Source organism: Phyllobates terribilis, unplaced genomic scaffold (genome assembly GCF_046119375.1).
Source record: "Phyllobates terribilis strain yellow unplaced genomic scaffold, ASM4611937v1 Scaffold_25__1_contigs__length_18738178, whole genome shotgun sequence".
Classification (NCBI taxonomy): Eukaryota; Metazoa; Chordata; class Amphibia; order Anura; family Dendrobatidae; genus Phyllobates; species Phyllobates terribilis.
In genome coordinates this window covers 16140483-16156607 of record NW_027362785.1, presented here as the reverse complement: position 1 = coordinate 16156607, position 16125 = coordinate 16140483, and the positions used below count along the sequence as shown (strand labels likewise).

Genomic DNA, 16125 nt, shown 5'->3' with positions numbered 1-16125 from the left:
CCCGTTTCCAGGACTCCTCCTGTGCTGCACCCTTTCTCTGTAGCTCTCTCCCCTCTCTCTTTTCCAGGACTCCTCCAGTGCTGCACCCTTTCTCTGTAGCTCTCTCCTCTCTCTACTGTTTCCAGGACTCCTCCAGTGCTGCACCCTTTCTCTGTAGCTCTCTCCTCTCTCTACTGTTTCCAGGACTCCTCCAGTACTGCACCCTTTCTCTGTAGCTCTCTCCTCTCTCTACTGTTTCTGGGACTCCTCCAGTGCTGCACCCTTTCTATGTAGCTCTCTCCTCTCCCCTGTTTCCAGGACTCCTCCTGTGCTGCACCCTTTCTCTGTAGCTCTCTCCACTCTCTCATTTCCAGGACTCCTCCAGTGCTGCACCCTTTCTCTGTAGCTCTCTCCCCTCTCTCGTTTCCAGGACTCCTCCTGTGCTGCACCCTTTCTCTGTAGCTCTCTCCTCTCTCTCTTGTTTCCAGGACTCCTCCAGTGCTGCACCCTTTCTCTGTAGCTCTCTCCTCTCTCTCCCTTTTCCAGGACTCCTCCTGTGCTGCACCCTTTCTCTGTAGCTCTCTCCTCTCTCCTGTTTCCAGGACTCCTCCTGTGCTGCACCCTTTCTATGTAGCTCTCTCCTCTCTCCTGTTTCCAGGACTCCTCCTGTGCTGCTCCCTTTCTCTGTAGCTCTCTCCTCTCTCCTGTTTCCAGGACTCCTCCAGTGCTGCACCCTTTCTCTGTAGCTCTCTCCTCTCTCTCTCTTTTCCAGGACTCCTCCTGTGCTGCACCCTTTCTCTGTAGCTCTCTCCCCTCTCTCTTTTCCAGGACTCCTCCTGTGCTGCACCCTTTCTCTGTAGCTCTCTCCTCTCTCCTGTTTCCAGGACTCCTCCTGTGCTGCACCCTTTCTCTGTAGCTCTCTCCTCTCTTCTGTTTCCAGGACTCCTCCTGTGCTGCACCCTTTCTCTGTAGTTCTCTCCTTTCTCTCCTGTTTCCAGGACTACTCCTGTGCTGCACCCTTTCTCTGTAGCTCTCTCCTCTCTCCTGTTTCCAGGACTCCTCCTGTGCTGCACCCTTTCTCTGTAGCTCTCTCCTCTCTCTCTTGTTTCCAGGACTCCTCCAGTGCTGCACCCTTTCTCTGTAGCTCTCTCCTCTCTCCTGTTTCCAGGACTCCTCCTGTGCTGCACCCTTTCTCTGTAGCTCTCTCCTCTCTCCTGTTTCCAGGACTCCTCCTGTGCTGCACCCTTTCTCTGTAGCGCTCTCCTCTCTCTCCCGTTTCCAGGACTCCTCCTGTGCTGCACCCTTTCTCTGTAGTTCTCTCCTCTCTCTCCCTTTTCCAGGACTCCTCCTGTGCTGCACCCTTTCTATGTAGCTCTCTCCTCTCTCCTGTTTCCAGGACTCCTCCTGTGATGTACCCTTTCTCTGTAGCTCTCTCCTCTCTCTCTCGTTTCCAGGACTCCTCCTGTGCTGCATCCTTTCTCTGTAGCTCTCTCCTCTCTCCTGTTTCCAGGACTCCTCCTGTGCTGCACCCTTTCTCTGTAGTTCTCTCCTCTCTCTTTTCCAGGTCTCCTCCAGTGCTGCACCCTTTCTCTGTAGCTCTCTCCCCTCTCTCTTTTCCAGGACTCCTCCAGTGCTGCACCCTTTCTCTGTAGCTCTCTCCTCTCTTCTGTTTCCAGGACTCCTCCTGTGCTGCACCCTTTCTCTGTAGTTCTCTCCTTTCTCTCCTGTTTCCATGACTCCTCCTGTGCTGCACCCTTTCTCTGTAGCTCTCTCCTCTCTCCTGTTTCCAGGACTCCTCCTGTGCTGCACCCTTTCTCTGTAGCTCTCTCCTCTCTCTCTTGTTTCCAGGACTCCTCCAGTGCTGCACCCTTTCTCTGTAGCTCTCTCCTCTCTCTCCTGTTTCCAGGACTCCTCCAGTGCTGCACCCTTTCTCTGTAGCTCTCTCCTCTCTCCTGTTTCCAGGACTCCTCCTGTGCTGCACCCTTTCTCTGTAGCGCTCTCCTCTCTCTCCCGTTTCCAGGACTCCTCCTGTGCTGCACCCTTTCTCTGTAGTTCTCTCCTCTCTCTCCCTTTTCCAGGACTCCTCCTGTGCTGCACCCTTTCTATGTAGCTCTCTCCTCTCTCCTGTTTCCAGGACTCCTCCTGTGATGTACCCTTTCTCTGTAGCTCTCTCCTCTCTCTCTCGTTTCCAGGACTCCTCCTGTGCTGCATCCTTTCTCTGTAGCTCTCTCCTCTCTCCTGTTTCCAGGACTCCTCCTGTGCTGCACCCTTTCTCTGTAGTTCTCTCCTCTCTCTTTTCCAGGTCTCCTCCAGTGCTGCACCCTTTCTCTGTAGCTCTCTCCCCTCTCTCTTTTCCAGGACTCCTCCAGTGCTGCACCCTTTCTCTGTAGCTCTCTCCTCTCTCCTGTTTCCAGGACTCCTCCTGTGCTGCACCCTTTCTCTGTAGTTCTCTCCTCTCTCTTTTCCAGGTCTCCTCCAGTGCTGCACCCTTTCTCTGTAGCTCTCTCCCCTCTCTCTTTTCCAGGACTCCTCCAGTGCTGCACCCTTTCTCTGTAGCTCTCTCCTCTCTCCTGTTTCCAGGACTCCTCCTGTGCTGCACCCTTTCTCTGTAGTTCTCTCCTCTCTCTTTTCCAGGTCTCCTCCAGTGCTGCACCCTTTCTCTGTAGCTCTCTCCCCTCTCTCTTTTCCAGGACTCCTCCAGTGCTGCACCCTTTCTCTGTAGCTCTCTCCTCTCTCTACTGTTTCCAGGACTCCTCCTGTGCTGCACCCTTTCTCTGTAGCTTTCTCCTCTCTCTACTGTTTCCAGGAGTCCTCCAGTGCTGCACCCTTTCTCTGTAGCTCTCTCCTCTCTCCCGTTTCCAGGACTCCTCCTGTGCTGCACCGTTTCTCTGTAGCTCTCTCCTCTCTCTACTGTTTCCAGGACTCCTCCAGTGCTGCACCCTTTCTATGTAGCTGTCTCCTCTCTCCTGTTTCCAGAACTCCTCCTGTGCTGCACCCTTTCTATGTAGCTCTCTCGTCTCTCCTGTTTCCAGGACTCCTCCTGTGCTGCACCCTTTCTCTGTAGCTCTCTCCTCTCTCTCCCTTTTGCAGGACTCCTCCTGTGCTGCACCCTTTCTCTGTAGCTCTCTCCTCTCTCGTTTCCAGGACTCCTCCTGTGCTGCACCCTTTCTCTGTAGCTCTCTCCTCTCTCCAGTTTCCAGGACTCCTCCTGTGCTGCACCCTTTCTCTGTAGTGCTCTCCTCTCTCTCCCGTTTCCAGGACTCCTCCTGTGCTGCACCCTTTCTCTGTAGCTCTCTCCTCTCTCCTGTTTCCAGGACTCCTCCTGTGCTGCACCCTTTCTCTGTAGCTCTCTCCTCTCTCCTGTTTCCAGGACTCCGCCTGTGCTGCACCCTTTCTCTGTAGCTCTCTCCTCTCTCCAGTTTCCAGGACTCCTCCTGTGCTGCACCCTTTCTCTGTAGCTCTCTCCTCTCTCTCCCGTTTCCAGGACTCCTCCTGTGCTGCACCCTTTCTCTGTAGCTCTCTCCTCTCTCCTGTTTCCAGGACTCCTCCAGTGCTGCACCCTTTCTCTGTAGCTCTCTCCCCTCTCTCTTTTCCAGGACTCCTCCAGTGCTGCACCCTTTCTCTGTAGCTCTCTCCTCTCTCTACTGTTTCCAGGACTCCTCCAGTACTGCACCCTTTCTCTGTAGCTCTCTCCTCTCTCTACTGTTTCCAGGACTCCTCCAGTGCTGCACCCTTTCTATGTAGCTCTCTCCTCTCCCTTGTTTCCAGGACTCCTCCTGTGCTGCACCCTTTCTCTGTAGCTCTCTCCACTCTCTCATTTCCAGGACTCATCCAGTGCTGCACCCTTTCTCTGTAGCTCTCTCCCCTCTCTCGTTTCCAGGACTCCTCCTGTGCTGCACCCTTTCTCTGTAGCTCTCTCCTCTCTCTCTTGTTTCCAGGACTCCTCCAGTGCTGCACCCTTTCTCTGTAGCTCTCTCCTCTCTCTCCCTTTTCCAGGACTCCTCCTGTGCTGCACCCTTTCTCTGTAGCTCTCTCCCCTCTCTCCAGTGTCCAGGACTCCTCCTGTGCTGCACCCTTTCTATGTAGCTCTCTCCTCTCTCCTGTTTCCAGGACTCCTCCTGTGCTGCACCCTTTCTCTGTAGCTCTCTCCTCTCTCCTGTTTCCAGGACTCCTCCTGTGCTGCACCCTTTCTCTGTAGCTCTCTCCTCTCTCCTGTTTCCAGAACTCCTCCTGTGCTGCACCATTTCTCTGTAGCTCTCTCCTTTCTCTCCTGTTTCCAGGACTCCTCCTGTGCTGCACCCTTTCTCTGTAGCTCTCTCCTATCTCTCTTGTTTCCAGGACTCCTCCAGTGCTGAACCCTTTCTCTGTAGCTCTCTCCTCTCTCTCTTGTTTCCAGGACTCCTCCAGTGCTGCACCCTTTCTCTGTAGCTCTCTCCCCTCTCTCTTTTCCAGGACTCCTCCAGTGCTGCACCCTTTCTCTGTAGCTCTCTCCTCTCTCTACTGTTTCCAGGACTCCTCCAGTGCTGCACCCTTTCTCTGTAGCTCTCTCCTCTCTCTACTGTTTCCAGGACTCCTCCAGTACTGCACCCTTTCTCTGTAGCTCTCTCCTCTCTCTACTGTTTCCAGGACTCCTCCAGTGCTGCACCCTTTCTATGTAGCTCTCTCCTCTCCCCTGTTTCCAGGACTCCTCCTGTGCTGCACCCTTTCTCTGTAGCTCTCTCCACTCTCTCATTTCCAGGACTCCTCCAGTGCTGCACCCTTTCTCTGTAGCTCTCTCCCCTCTCTCGTTTCCAGGACTCCTCCTGTGCTGCACCCTTTCTCTGAAGCTCTCTCCTCTCTTTCTTGTTTCCAGGACTCCTCCAGTGCTGCACCCTTTCTCTGTAGCTCTCTCCTCTCTCTCCCTTTTCCAGGACTCCTCCTGTGCTGCACCCTTTCTATGTAGCTCTCTCCTCTCTCCTGTTTCCAGGACTCCTCCTGTGCTGCACCCTTTCTCTGTAGCTCTCTCCTCTCTCCTGTTTCCAGGACTCCTCCTGTGCTGCACCCTTTCTCTGTAGCTCTCTCCTCTCTCCTGTTTCCAGAACTCCTCCTGTGCTGCACCATTTCTCTGTAGCTCTCTCCTCACTTCCGTTTCCAGGACTCCTCCAGTGCTGCACCCTTTCTCTGTAGCTCACTCCTCTCTCTCTTGTTTCCAGGACTCCTCCAGTGCTGCACCCTTTCTCTGTAGCTCTCTCCTCTCTCCTGTTTCCAGGATTCCTCCTGTACTGCACCCTTTCTCTGTGGCTCTCTCCACTCTCTCATTTCCAGGACTCCTCCAGTGCTGCACCCTTTCTCTGTAGCTCTCTCCCCTCTCTCTCTCGTTTCCAGGACTCCTCCTGTGCTGCACCCTTTCTCTGTAGCTCTCTCCTCTCTCTCTTGTTTCCAGGACTCCTCCAGTGCTGCACCCTTTCTCTGTAGCTCTCTCCTCTCTCTCCCTTTTCCAGGACTCCTCCTGTGCTGCACCCTTTCTCTGTAGCTCTCTCCTCTCTCCTGTTTCCAGGACTCCTCCTGTGCTGCACCCTTTCTCTGTAGCTCTCTCCTCTCTCCTGTTTCCAGAACTCCTCCTGTGCTGCACCCTTTCTATGTAGCTCTCTCCTCTCTCCTGTTTCCAGGACTCCTCCAGTGCTGCACCCTTTCTCTGTAGCTCTCTCCTCTCTCTCTCGTTTCCAGGACTCCTCCTGTGCTGCATCCTTTCTATGTAGCTCTCTCCTCTCTCCTGTTTCCAGGACTCCTCCTGTGCTGCACCCTTTCTCTGTAGTTCTCTCCTCTCTCTTTTCCAGGTCTCCTCCAGTGCTGCACCCTTTCTCTGTAGCTCTCTCCCCTCTCTCTTTTCCAGGACTCCTCCTGTGCTGCACCCTTTCTCTGTAGCTCTCTCCTCTCTCTACTGTTTCCAGGACTCCTCCAGTGCTGCACCCTTTCCCAGTAGCTCTCTCCTCTCTCCCGTTTCCAGGACTCCTCCTGTGCTGCACCCTTTCTATGTAGTTCTCTCCTCTCTCTACTGTTTCCAGGACTCCTCCAGTGCTGCACCCTTTCTATGTAGCTCTCTCCTCTCTCCTGTTTCCAGGACTCCTCCTGTGCTGCACCCTTTCTATGTAGCTCTCTCGTCTCTCCTGTTTCCAGGACTCCTCCTGTGCTGCACCCTTTCTCTGTAGCTCTCTCCTCTCTCTCCCTTTTGCAGGACTCCTCCTGTGCTGCACCCTTTCTATGTAGCTCTCTCCTCTCTCCCGTTTCCAGGACTCCTCCTGGGCTGCACCCTTTCTATGTAGCTCTCTACTCTTTCCTGTTTCCAGGACTCCTCCTGTGCTGCACCCTTTCTCTGTAGCTCTCTCCTCTCTCCCGTTTCCAGGACTCCTGTGCTGCACCCTTTCTCTGTAGCTCTCTCCTCTCTCCCGTTTCCAGGACTCCTCCTGTGCTGCACCCTTTCTATGTAGCTCTCTACTCTTTCCTGTTTCCAGGACTCCTCCTGTGCTGCATCCTTTCTCTGTAGCTCTCACCTCTCTCCCGTTTCCAGGACTCCTCCTGTGCTGCACCCTTTCTATGTAGCTCTCTACTCTTTCCTGTTTCCAGGACTCCTCCTGTGCTGCACCCTTTCTCTGTAGCTCTCTCCTCTCTCCCGTTTCCAGGACTCCTGTGCTGCACCCTTTCTCTGTAGCTCTCTCCTCTCTCCCGTTTCCAGGACTCCTCCTGTGCTGCACCCTTTCTCTGTAGCTCTCTCCTCTCTCCCGTTTCCAGGACTCCTGTGCTGCACCCTTTCTCTGTAGCTCTCTCCTCTCTCCCGTTTCCAGGACTCCTCCTGTGCTGCACCCTTTCTATGTAGCTCTCTCCTCTCTCTACTGTTTCCAGGACTCCTCCAGTACTGCACCCTTTCTCTGTAGCTCTCTCCTCTCTCTACTGTTTCCAGGACTCCTCCAGTACTGCACCCTTTCTCTGTAGCTCTCTCCTCTCTCTACTGTTTCCAGTACTCCTCCAGTGCTGCACCCTTTCTATGTAGCTCTCTCCTCTCCCCTGTTTCCAGGACTCCTCCTGTGCTGCACCCTTTCTCTGTAGCTCTCTCCTCTCTCTCCCGTTTCCAGGACTCCTCCTGTGCTGCACCCTTTCTCTGTAGCTCTCTCCCCTCTCTCCCTTTTCCAGGACTCCTCCTGTGCTGCAACCTTTCTATGTAGCTCTCTCCTCTCTCCTGTTTCCAGGACTCCTCCTGTGCTGCACCCTTTCTCTGTAGCTCTCTCCTCTCTCCTGTTTCCAGAACTCCTCCTGTGCTGCACCCTTTCTCTGTAGCTCTCTCCTCTCTTCCGTTTCCAGGACTCCTCCAGTGCTGCACACTTTCTCTGTAGCTCTCTCCTTTCTCTCCTGTTTCCAGGACTCCTCCTGTGTTGCACCCTTTCTCTGTAGCTCTCTCCTCTCTCCTGTTTCCAGGACTCCTCCTGTGCTGCACCCTTTCTCTGTAGCTCTCTCCTCTCTCTCTTGTTTCCAGGACTCCTCCAGTGCTGCACCCTTTCTCTGTAGCTCTCTCCTCTCTCCTGTTTCCAGGACTCCTCCTGTTCTGCACCCTTTCTCTGTAGCTCTCTCCTCTCTCTCTTGTTTCCAGGACTCCTCCAGTGCTGAACCCTTTCTCTGTAGCTCTCTCCTCTCTCTCCCTTTTCCAGGACTCCTCCTGTGCTGCACCCTTTCTATGTAGCTCTCTCCTCTCTCCTGTTTCCAGGACTCCTCCTGTGATGTACCCTTTCTCTGTAGCTCTCTCCTCTCTCTCTCGTTTCCAGGACTCCTCCTGTGCTGCATCCTTTCTCTGTAGCTCTCTCCTCTCTCCTGTTTCCAGGACTCCTCCTGTGCTGCACCCTTTCTCTGTAGTTCTCTCCTCTCTCTTTTCCAGGTCTCCTCCAGTGCTGCACCCTTTCTCTGTAGCTCTCTCCCCTCTCTCTTTTCCAGGACTCCTCCTGTGCTGCACCCTTTCTCTGTAGCTCTCTCCTCTCTCTACTGTTTCCAGGACTCCTCCAGTGCTGCACCCTTTCTCTGTAGCTCTCTCCTCTCTCCCGTTTCCAGGACTCCTCCTGTGCTGCACCCTTTCTCTGTAGCTCTCTCCTCTCTCTACTGTTTCCAGGACTCCTCCAGTGCTGCACCCTTTCTATGTAGCTCTCTCCTCTCTCCTGTTTCCAGGACTCCTCCTGTGCTGCACCCTTTCTCTGTAGCTCTCTCCTCTCTCCCGTTTCCAGGACTCCTCCTGTGCTGCACCCTTTCTCTGTAGCTCTCTCCTCTCTCCTGTTTCCAGGACTCCTCCTGTGCTGCACCCTTTCTATGTAGCTCTCTCGTCTCTCCTGTTTCCAGGACTCCTCCTGTGCTGCACCCTTTCTCTGTAGCTCTCTCGTCTCTCCTGTTTCCAGGACTCCTCCTGTGCTGCACCCTTTCTCTGTAGCTCTCTCCTCTCTCTCCCTTTTGCAGGACTCCTGCTGTGCTGCACCCTTTCTATGTAGCTCTCTCCTCTCTCCCGTTTCCAGGACTCCTCCTGTGCTGCACCCTTTCTCTGTAGCTCTCTCCTCTCTCCCGTTTCCAGGACTCCTCCTGTGCTGCACCCTTTCTATGTAGCTCTCTCCTCTCTCCCGTTTCCAGGACTCCTCCTGTGCTGCACCCTTTCTCTGTAGCTCTCTCCTCTCTCCCGTTTCCAGGACTCCTCCTGTGCTGCACCCTTTCTATGTAACTCTCTCCTCTCTCCTGTTTCCAAGACTCCTCCTGTGCTGCACCCTTTCTCTGTAGCTCTCTCCTCTCTCTCTCGTTTCCAGGACTCCTCCTGTGCTGCACCCTTTCTATGTAGCTCTCTCCTCTCTCCTGTTTCCAGGACTCCTCCTGTGCTGCACCCTTTCTCTGTAGCTCTCTCCTCTCTCCTGTTTCCAGGACTCCTCCTGTGCTGCACCCTTTCTCTGTAGCTCTCTCCTCTCTCCCGTTTCCAGGACTCCTCCTGTGCTGCACCCTTTCTCTGTAGCTCTCTCCTCTCTCTCCCGTTTCCAGGACTCCTCCTGTGCTGCACCCTATCTCTGTAGCTCTCTCCTCTCTCTCCCGTTTCCAGGACTCCTCCTGTGCTGCACCCTTTCTCTGTAGCTCTCTCCTCTCTCCCGTTTCCAGGACTTCTCCAGTGCTGCACCCTTTCTCTGTAGCTCTCTCCTCACTCCCGTTTCCAGGACTCCTCCAGTGCTGCACCCTTTCTCTGTAGCTCTCTCCTCCCTCTCTTTTCCAGGACTCCTCCAGTGCTGCACCCTTTCTCTGTAGCTCTCTCCTCTCTCTCTTTTCCAGGACTCCTCCTGTGCTGCACCCTTTCTCTGTAGTTCTCTCCTCTCTCCTGTTTCCAGGACTCCTCCTGTGCTGCACCCTTTCTCTGTAGCTCTCTCCTCTCTCTCCCGTTTCCAGGACTCCTCCTGTGCTGCACCCTTTCTCTGTAGTTCTCTCCTCTCTCCCGTTTCCAGGACTCCTCCTGTGCTGCACCCTTTCTCTGTAGTTCTCTCCTCTCTCCCGTTTCCAGGACTCCTCCTGTGCTGCACCCTTTCTCTGTAGCTCTCTCCTCTCTCTTTTCCAGGACTCCTCCTGTGCTGCACCCTTTCTCTGTAGCTCTCTCCTCTCTCCCGTTTCCAGGACTCCTCCTGTGCTGCACCCTTTCTCTGTAGCTCTCTCCTCTCTCCTGTTTCCAGGACTCCTCCAGTGCTGCACCCTTTCTCTGTAGCTCTCTCCTCTCTCTCCCGTTTCCAGGACTCCTCCTGTGCTGCACCCTTTCTCTGTAGCTCTCTCCTCTCTCTCCTGTTTCCAGGACTCCTCCTGTGCTGCACCCTTTCTCTGTAGTTCTCTCCTCTCTCCTGTTTCCAGGACTCCTCCTGTGCTGCACCCTTTCTCTGTAGCTCTCTCCTCTCTCCTGTTTCCAGGACTCCTCCTGTGCTGCACCCTTTCTCTGTAGCTCTCTCCTCTCTCCAGTTTCCAGGACTCCTCCTGTGCTGCACCCTTTCTCTGTAGCTCTCTCCTCTCTCTCCCGTTTCCAGGACTCCTCCTGTGCTGCACCCTTTCTCTATAGCTCTCTCGTCTCTCCTGTTTCCAGGACTCCTCCTGTGCTGCACCCTTTCTCTGTAGCTCTCTCCTCTCTCTCTTTTCCAAGACTCCTCCTGTGCTGCACCCTTTCTCTGTAGCTCTCTCCTCTCTCCCATTTCCAGGACTCCTCCTGTGCTGCACCCTTTCTCTGTAGCTCTCTCCTCTCTCCTGTTTCCAGGACTCCTCCAGTGCTGCACCCTTTCTCTGTAGCTCTCTCCTCTCTCCTGTTTCCAGGACTCCTCCTGTGCTGCACCCTTTCTCTGTAGCTCTCTCCTCTCTCCTGTTTCCAGGACTCCTTCTGTGCTGCATCCTTTCTCTGTAGCTCTCTCCTCTCTCTCCCGTTTCCAGGACTCCTCCTGTGCTGCACCCTTTCTCTGTAATTCTCTCCTCTCTCTCCAGTTTCCAGGACTCCTCCTGTGCTGCACCCTTTCTCTGTAGTTCTCTCCTCTCTCCTGTTTCCAGGACTCCTCCTGTGCTGCACCCTTTCTCTGTAGCTCTCTCCTCTCTCCAGTTTCCAGGACTCCTCCTGTGCTGCACCCTTTCTCTGTAGCTCTCCTCTCTCCTCTCTCCTGTTTCCAGGACTCCTCCTGTGCTGCATCCTTTCTCTGTAGTTCTCTCCTCTCTCCTGTTTCCAGGACTCCTCCTGTGCTGCACCCTTTCTCTGTAGCTCTCTCCTCTCTCCCGTTTCCAGGACTCCTCCTGTGCTGCACCCTTTCTCTGTAGCTCTCTCCTCTCTCTCCCGTTTCCAGGACTCCTCCTGTGCTGCACCCTTTCTCTGTAGCTCTCTCCTCTCTCCTGTTTCCAGGACTCCTCCTGTGCTGCACCCTTTCTCTGTAGCTCTCTCCTCTCTCCCGTTTCCAGGACTCCTCCTGTGCTGCACCCTTTCTCTGTAGCTCTCTCCTCTCTCTCCCGTTTCCAGGACTCCTCCTGTGCTGCACCCTTTCTCTGTAGCTCTCTCCTCTCTCTTCCGTTTCCAGGACTCCTGCTGTGTTGCACCCTTTCTCTGTAGCTCTCTCCTCTCTCTTGTTTCCAGGACTCCTCCTGTGCTGCACCCTTTCTCTGTAGCTCTCTCCTCTCTCCTGTTTCCAGGACTCCTCCTGTGCTGCACCCTTTCTCTGTAGCTCTCTCCTCTCTCTCCCGTTTCCAGGACTCCTCCTGGGCTGCACCCTTTCTCTGTAGCTCTCTCCTCTCTCCTGTTTCCAGGACTCCTCCAGTGCTGCAGCCTTTCTCTGTAGCTCTCTCCTCTCTCCCGTATCCAGGACTCCTCCTGTGCTGCACCCTTTCTCTGTAGCTCTATCCTCTCTCTCCCGTTTCCAGGACTCCTCCTGTGCTGCACCCTATCTCTGTAGCTCTCTCCTCTCTCTCCCGTTTCCAGGACTCCTCCTGTGCTGCACCCTTTCTCTGTAGCTCTCTCCTCTCTCCCGTTTCCAGGACTTCTCCAGTGCTGCACCCTTTCTCTGTAGCTCTCTCCTCACTCCCGTTTCCAGGACTCCTCCAGTGCTGCACCCTTTCTCTGTAGCTCTCTCCTCCCTCTCTTTTCCAGGACTCCTCCAGTGCTGCACCCTTTCTCTGTAGCTCTCTCCTCTCTCTCTTTTCCAGGACTCCTCCTGTGCTGCACCCTTTCTCTGTAGTTCTCTCCTCTCTCCTGTTTCCAGGACTCCTCCTGTGCTGCACCCTTTCTCTGTAGCTCTCTCCTCTCTCTCCCGTTTCCAGGACTCCTCCTGTGCTGCACCCTTTCTCTGTAGTTCTCTCCTCTCTCCCGTTTCCAGGACTCCTCCTGTGCTGCACCCTTTCTCTGTAGCTCTCTCCTCTCTCCCGTTTCCAGGACTCCTCCTGTGCTGCACCCTTTCTCTGTAGCTCTCTCCTCTCTCCTGTTTCCAGGACTCCTCCAGTGCTGCACCCTTTCTCTGTAGCTCTCTCCTCTCTCTCCCGTTTCCAGGACTCCTCCTGTGCTGCACCCTTTCTCTGTAGCTCTCTCCTCTCTCTCCTGTTTCCAGGACTCCTCCTGTGCTGCACCCTTTCTCTGTAGTTCTCTCCTCTCTCCTGTTTCCAGGACTCCTCCTGTGCTGCACCCTTTCTCTGTAGCTCTCTCCTCTCTCCTGTTTCCAGGACTCCTCCTGTGCTGCACCCTTTCTCTGTAGCTCTCTCCTCTCTCCAGTTTCCAGGACTCCTCCTGTGCTGCACCCTTTCTCTGTAGCTCTCTCCTCTCTCTCTCGTTTCCAGGACTCCTCCTGTGCTGCACCCTTTCTATGTAGCTCTCTCCTCTCTCCTGTTTCCAGGACTCCTCCTGTGCTGCACCCTTTCTCTGTAGCTCTCTCCTCTCTCCTGTTTCCAGGACCCCTCCTGTGCTGCACCCTTTCTCTGTAGTTCTCTCCTGCCTCCCGTTTCCAGGACTCCTCCTGTGCTGCACCCTTTCTCTGTTCCTCTCTCCTCTCTCTCCCGTTTCCAGGACTCCTCCTGTGCTGCACCCTTTCTCTGTAGCTCTCTCCTCTCTCTCCCGTTGCCAGGACTCCTCCTGTGCTGCACCCTTTCTCTATAGCTCTCTCGTCTCTCCTGTTTCCAGGACTCCTCCTGTGCTGCACCCTTTCTCTGTAGCTCTCTCCTCTCTCTCTTTTCCAAGACTCCTCCTGTGCTGCACCCTTTCTCTGTAGCTCTCTCCTCTCTCCCATTTCCAGGACTCCTCCTGTGCTGCACCCTTTCTCTGTAGCTCTCTCCTCTCTCCTGTTTCCAGGACTCCTCCAGTGCTGCACCCTTTCTCTGTAGCTCTCTCCTCTCTCCTGTTTCCAGGACTCCTCCTGTGCTGCACCCTTTCTATGTAGCTCTCTCCTCTCTCCTGTTTCCAGGACTCCTCCTGTGCTGCATCCTTTCTCTGTAGCTCTCTCCTCTCTCTCCCGTTTCCAGGACTCCTCCTGTGCTGCACCCTTTCTCTGTAATTCTCTCCTCTCTCTCCAGTTTCCAGGACTCCTCCTGTGCTGCACCCTTTCTCTGTAGTTCTCTCCTCTCTCCTGTTTCCAGGACTCCTCCTGTGCTGCACCCTTTCTCTGTAGCTCTCTCCTCTCTCCAGTTTCCAGGACTCCTCCTGTGCTGCACCCTTTCTCTGTAGCTCTCCTCTCTCCTCTCTCCTGTTTCCAGGACTCCTCCTGTGCTGCACCCTTTCTCTGTAGTTCTCTCCTCTCTCCTGTTTCCAGGACTCCTCCTGTGCTGCACCCTTTCTCTGTAGCTGTCTCCTCTCTCCCGTTTCCAGGACTCCTCCTGTGCTGCACCCTTTCTCTGTAGCTCTCTCCTCTCTCTCCCGTTTCCAGGACTCCTCCTGTGCTGCACCCTTTCTCTGTAGCTCTCTCCTCTCTCCTGTTTCCAGGACTCCTCCTGTGCTGCACCCTTTCTCTGTAGCTCTCTCCTCTCTCCCGTTTCCAGGACTCCTCCTGTGCTGCACCCTTTCTCTGTAGCTCTCTCCTCTCTCTCCCGTTTCCAGGACTCCTCCTGTGCTGCACCCTTTCTCTGTAGCTCTCTCCTCTCTCTTCCGTTTCCAGGACTCCTGCTGTGTTGCACCCTTTCTCTGTAGCTCTCTCCTCTCTCTTGTTTCCAGGACTCCTCCTGTGCTGCACCCTTTCTCTGTAGCTCTCTCCTCTCTCCTGTTTCCAGGACTCCTCCTGTGCTGCACCCTTTCTCTGTAGCTCTCTCCTCTCTCCCGTTTCCAGGACTTCTCCAGTGCTGGACCCTTTCTCTGTAGCTCTCTCCTCTCTCTTCCGTTTCCAGGACTCCTGCTGTGTTGCACCCTTTCTCTGTAGCTCTCTCCTCTCTCTTGTTTCCAGGACTCCTCCTGTGCTGCACCCTTTCTCTGTAGCTCTCTCCTCTCTCTTCCGTTTCCAGGACTCCTCCTGTGCTGCACCCTTTCTCTGTAGCTCTCTCCTCTCTCTCCTGTTTCCAGGACTCCTCCTGTGCTGCACCCTTTCTCTGTAGTTCTCTCCTCTCTCCTGTTTCCAGGACTCCTCCTGTGCTGCACCCTTTCTCTGTAGCTCTCTCCTCTCTCCTGTTTCCAGGACTCCTCCTGTGCTGCACCCTTTCTCTGTAGCTCTCTCCTCTCTCCAGTTTCCAGGACTCCTCCTGTGCTGCACCCTTTCCCTGTAGCTCTCTCCTCTCTCTCTCGTTTCCAGGACTCCTCCTGTGCTGCACCCTTTCTCTGTAGCTCTCTCCTCTCTCCTGTTTCCAGGACTCCTCCTGTGCTGCACCCTTTCTCTGTAGTTCTCTCCTGTCTCCCGTTTCCAGGACTCCTCCTGTGCTGCACCCTTTCTCTGTTCCTCTCTCCTCTCTCTCCCGTTTCCAGGACTCCTCCTGTGCTGCACCCTTTCTCTGTAGCTCTCTCCTCTCTCTCCCGGACTCCTCCTGTGCTGCACCCTTTCTCTGTAGCTCTCTCCTCTCTCGTTTCCAGGACTCCTCCAGTGCTGCACCCTTTCTCTGTAGCTCTCTCATCTCGCCCGTTTCCAGGACTCCTCCTGTGCTGCACCCTTTCTCTGTAGCTCTCTCCTCTCTCCTGTTTCCAGGACTCCTCCTGTGCTGCACCCTTTCTCTGTAGCTTTCTCCTCTCTCTCCAGTTTCCAGGACTCCTCCTGTGCTGCACCCTTTTTCTGTAGCTTTCTCATCTCTCCCATTTCCAGGCCTCCTCCAGTGCTGCACCCTTTCTCTGTAGCTCTCTCCTCTCTCCCGTTTCCAGGACTCCTCCTGTGCTGCACCCTTTCTATGTAGCTCTCTCCTCTCTCCTGTTTCCAGGACTCCTCCTGTGCTGCACCCTTTCTCTGTAGCTTTCTCATCTCTCCCATTTCCAGGACTCCTCCTGTGCTGCACCCTTTCTCTGTAGCTCTCTCCTCTCTCTCCCGTTTCCAGGACTCCTCCTGTGCTGCACCCTTTCTCTGAAGCTCTCTCCTCTCTCTCCCGTTTCCAGGACTCCTCCTGTGCTGCACCCTTTCTCTGTAGCTCTCTCCTCTCTCTCCCGTTTCCAGGACTCCTCCTGTGCTGCACCCTTTCTCTGTAGCTCTCTCCTCTCTCCTGTTTCCAGGACTCCTCCTGTGCTGCACCCTTTCTCTGTAGCTGTCTCCTCTCTCTTCCGTTTCCAGGACTCCTCCTGTGCTGCACCCTTTCTCTGTAGCTCTCTCCTCTCTCTCTCTTTTCCAGGACTCCTCCTGTGCTGCACCCTTTCTCTGTAGCTCTCTCCTCTCTCTTCCGTTTCCAGGACTCCTCCTGTGCTGCACCCTTTCTCTGTAGCTCTCTCCTCTCTCTTGTTTCCAGGACTCCTCCTGTGCTGCACCCTTTCTCTGTAGCTCTCTCCTCTCTCCTGTTTCCAGGACTCCTCCTGTGCTGCACCCTTTCTCTGTAGCTTTCTCCTCTCTCTCCAGTTTCCAGGACTCCTCCTGTGCTGCACCCTTTCTCTGTAGCTCTCTCATCTCTCCCATTTCCAGGACTCCTCCTGTGCTGCACCCTTTCTCTGTAGCTCTCTCCTCTCTCTCTCGTTTCCAGGACTCCTCCTGTGCTGCACCCTTTCTCTGTAGCTTTCTCCTCTCTCTCCAGTTTCCAGGACTCCTCCTGTGCTGCACCCTTTCTCTGTAGCTCTCTCATCTCTCCCATTTCCAGGACTCCTCCTGTGCTGCACCCTTTCTCTGTAGCTCTCTCCTCTCTCTCCCGTTTCCAGGACTCCTCCTGTGCTGCACCCTTTCTCTGAAGCTCTCTCCTCTCTCTCCCGTTTCCAGGACTCCTCCTGTGCTGCACCCTTTCTCTGTAGCTCTCTCCTCTCTCTCCCGTTTCCAGGACTCTTCCTGTGCTGCACCCTTTCTCTGTAGCTCTCTCTCCTCTCTCCCGTTTCCAGGACTCCTCCTGTGCTGCACCCTTTCTCTGTAGCTCTCTCCTCTCTCGTTTCCAGGACTCCTCCTGTGCTGCACCCTTTCTCTGTAGCTCTCTCCTCTCTCGTTTCCAGGACTTCTCCAGTGCTGCACCCTTTCTATGTAGCTCTCTCCTCTCTCCCGTTTCCAGGACTCCTCCTGTGCTGCACCCTTTCTCTGT

General features: G+C 54.7%; 1 protein-coding gene across 1 annotated transcript in view; it reads left to right on the top strand.

Annotated features, from left to right (window-relative positions):
* Positions 1-16125, top strand: part of LOC141176408 (cilia- and flagella-associated protein 337-like) — a 421035-nt gene that overhangs the window by 196425 nt on the left and 208485 nt on the right. The window lies entirely within an intron of this gene.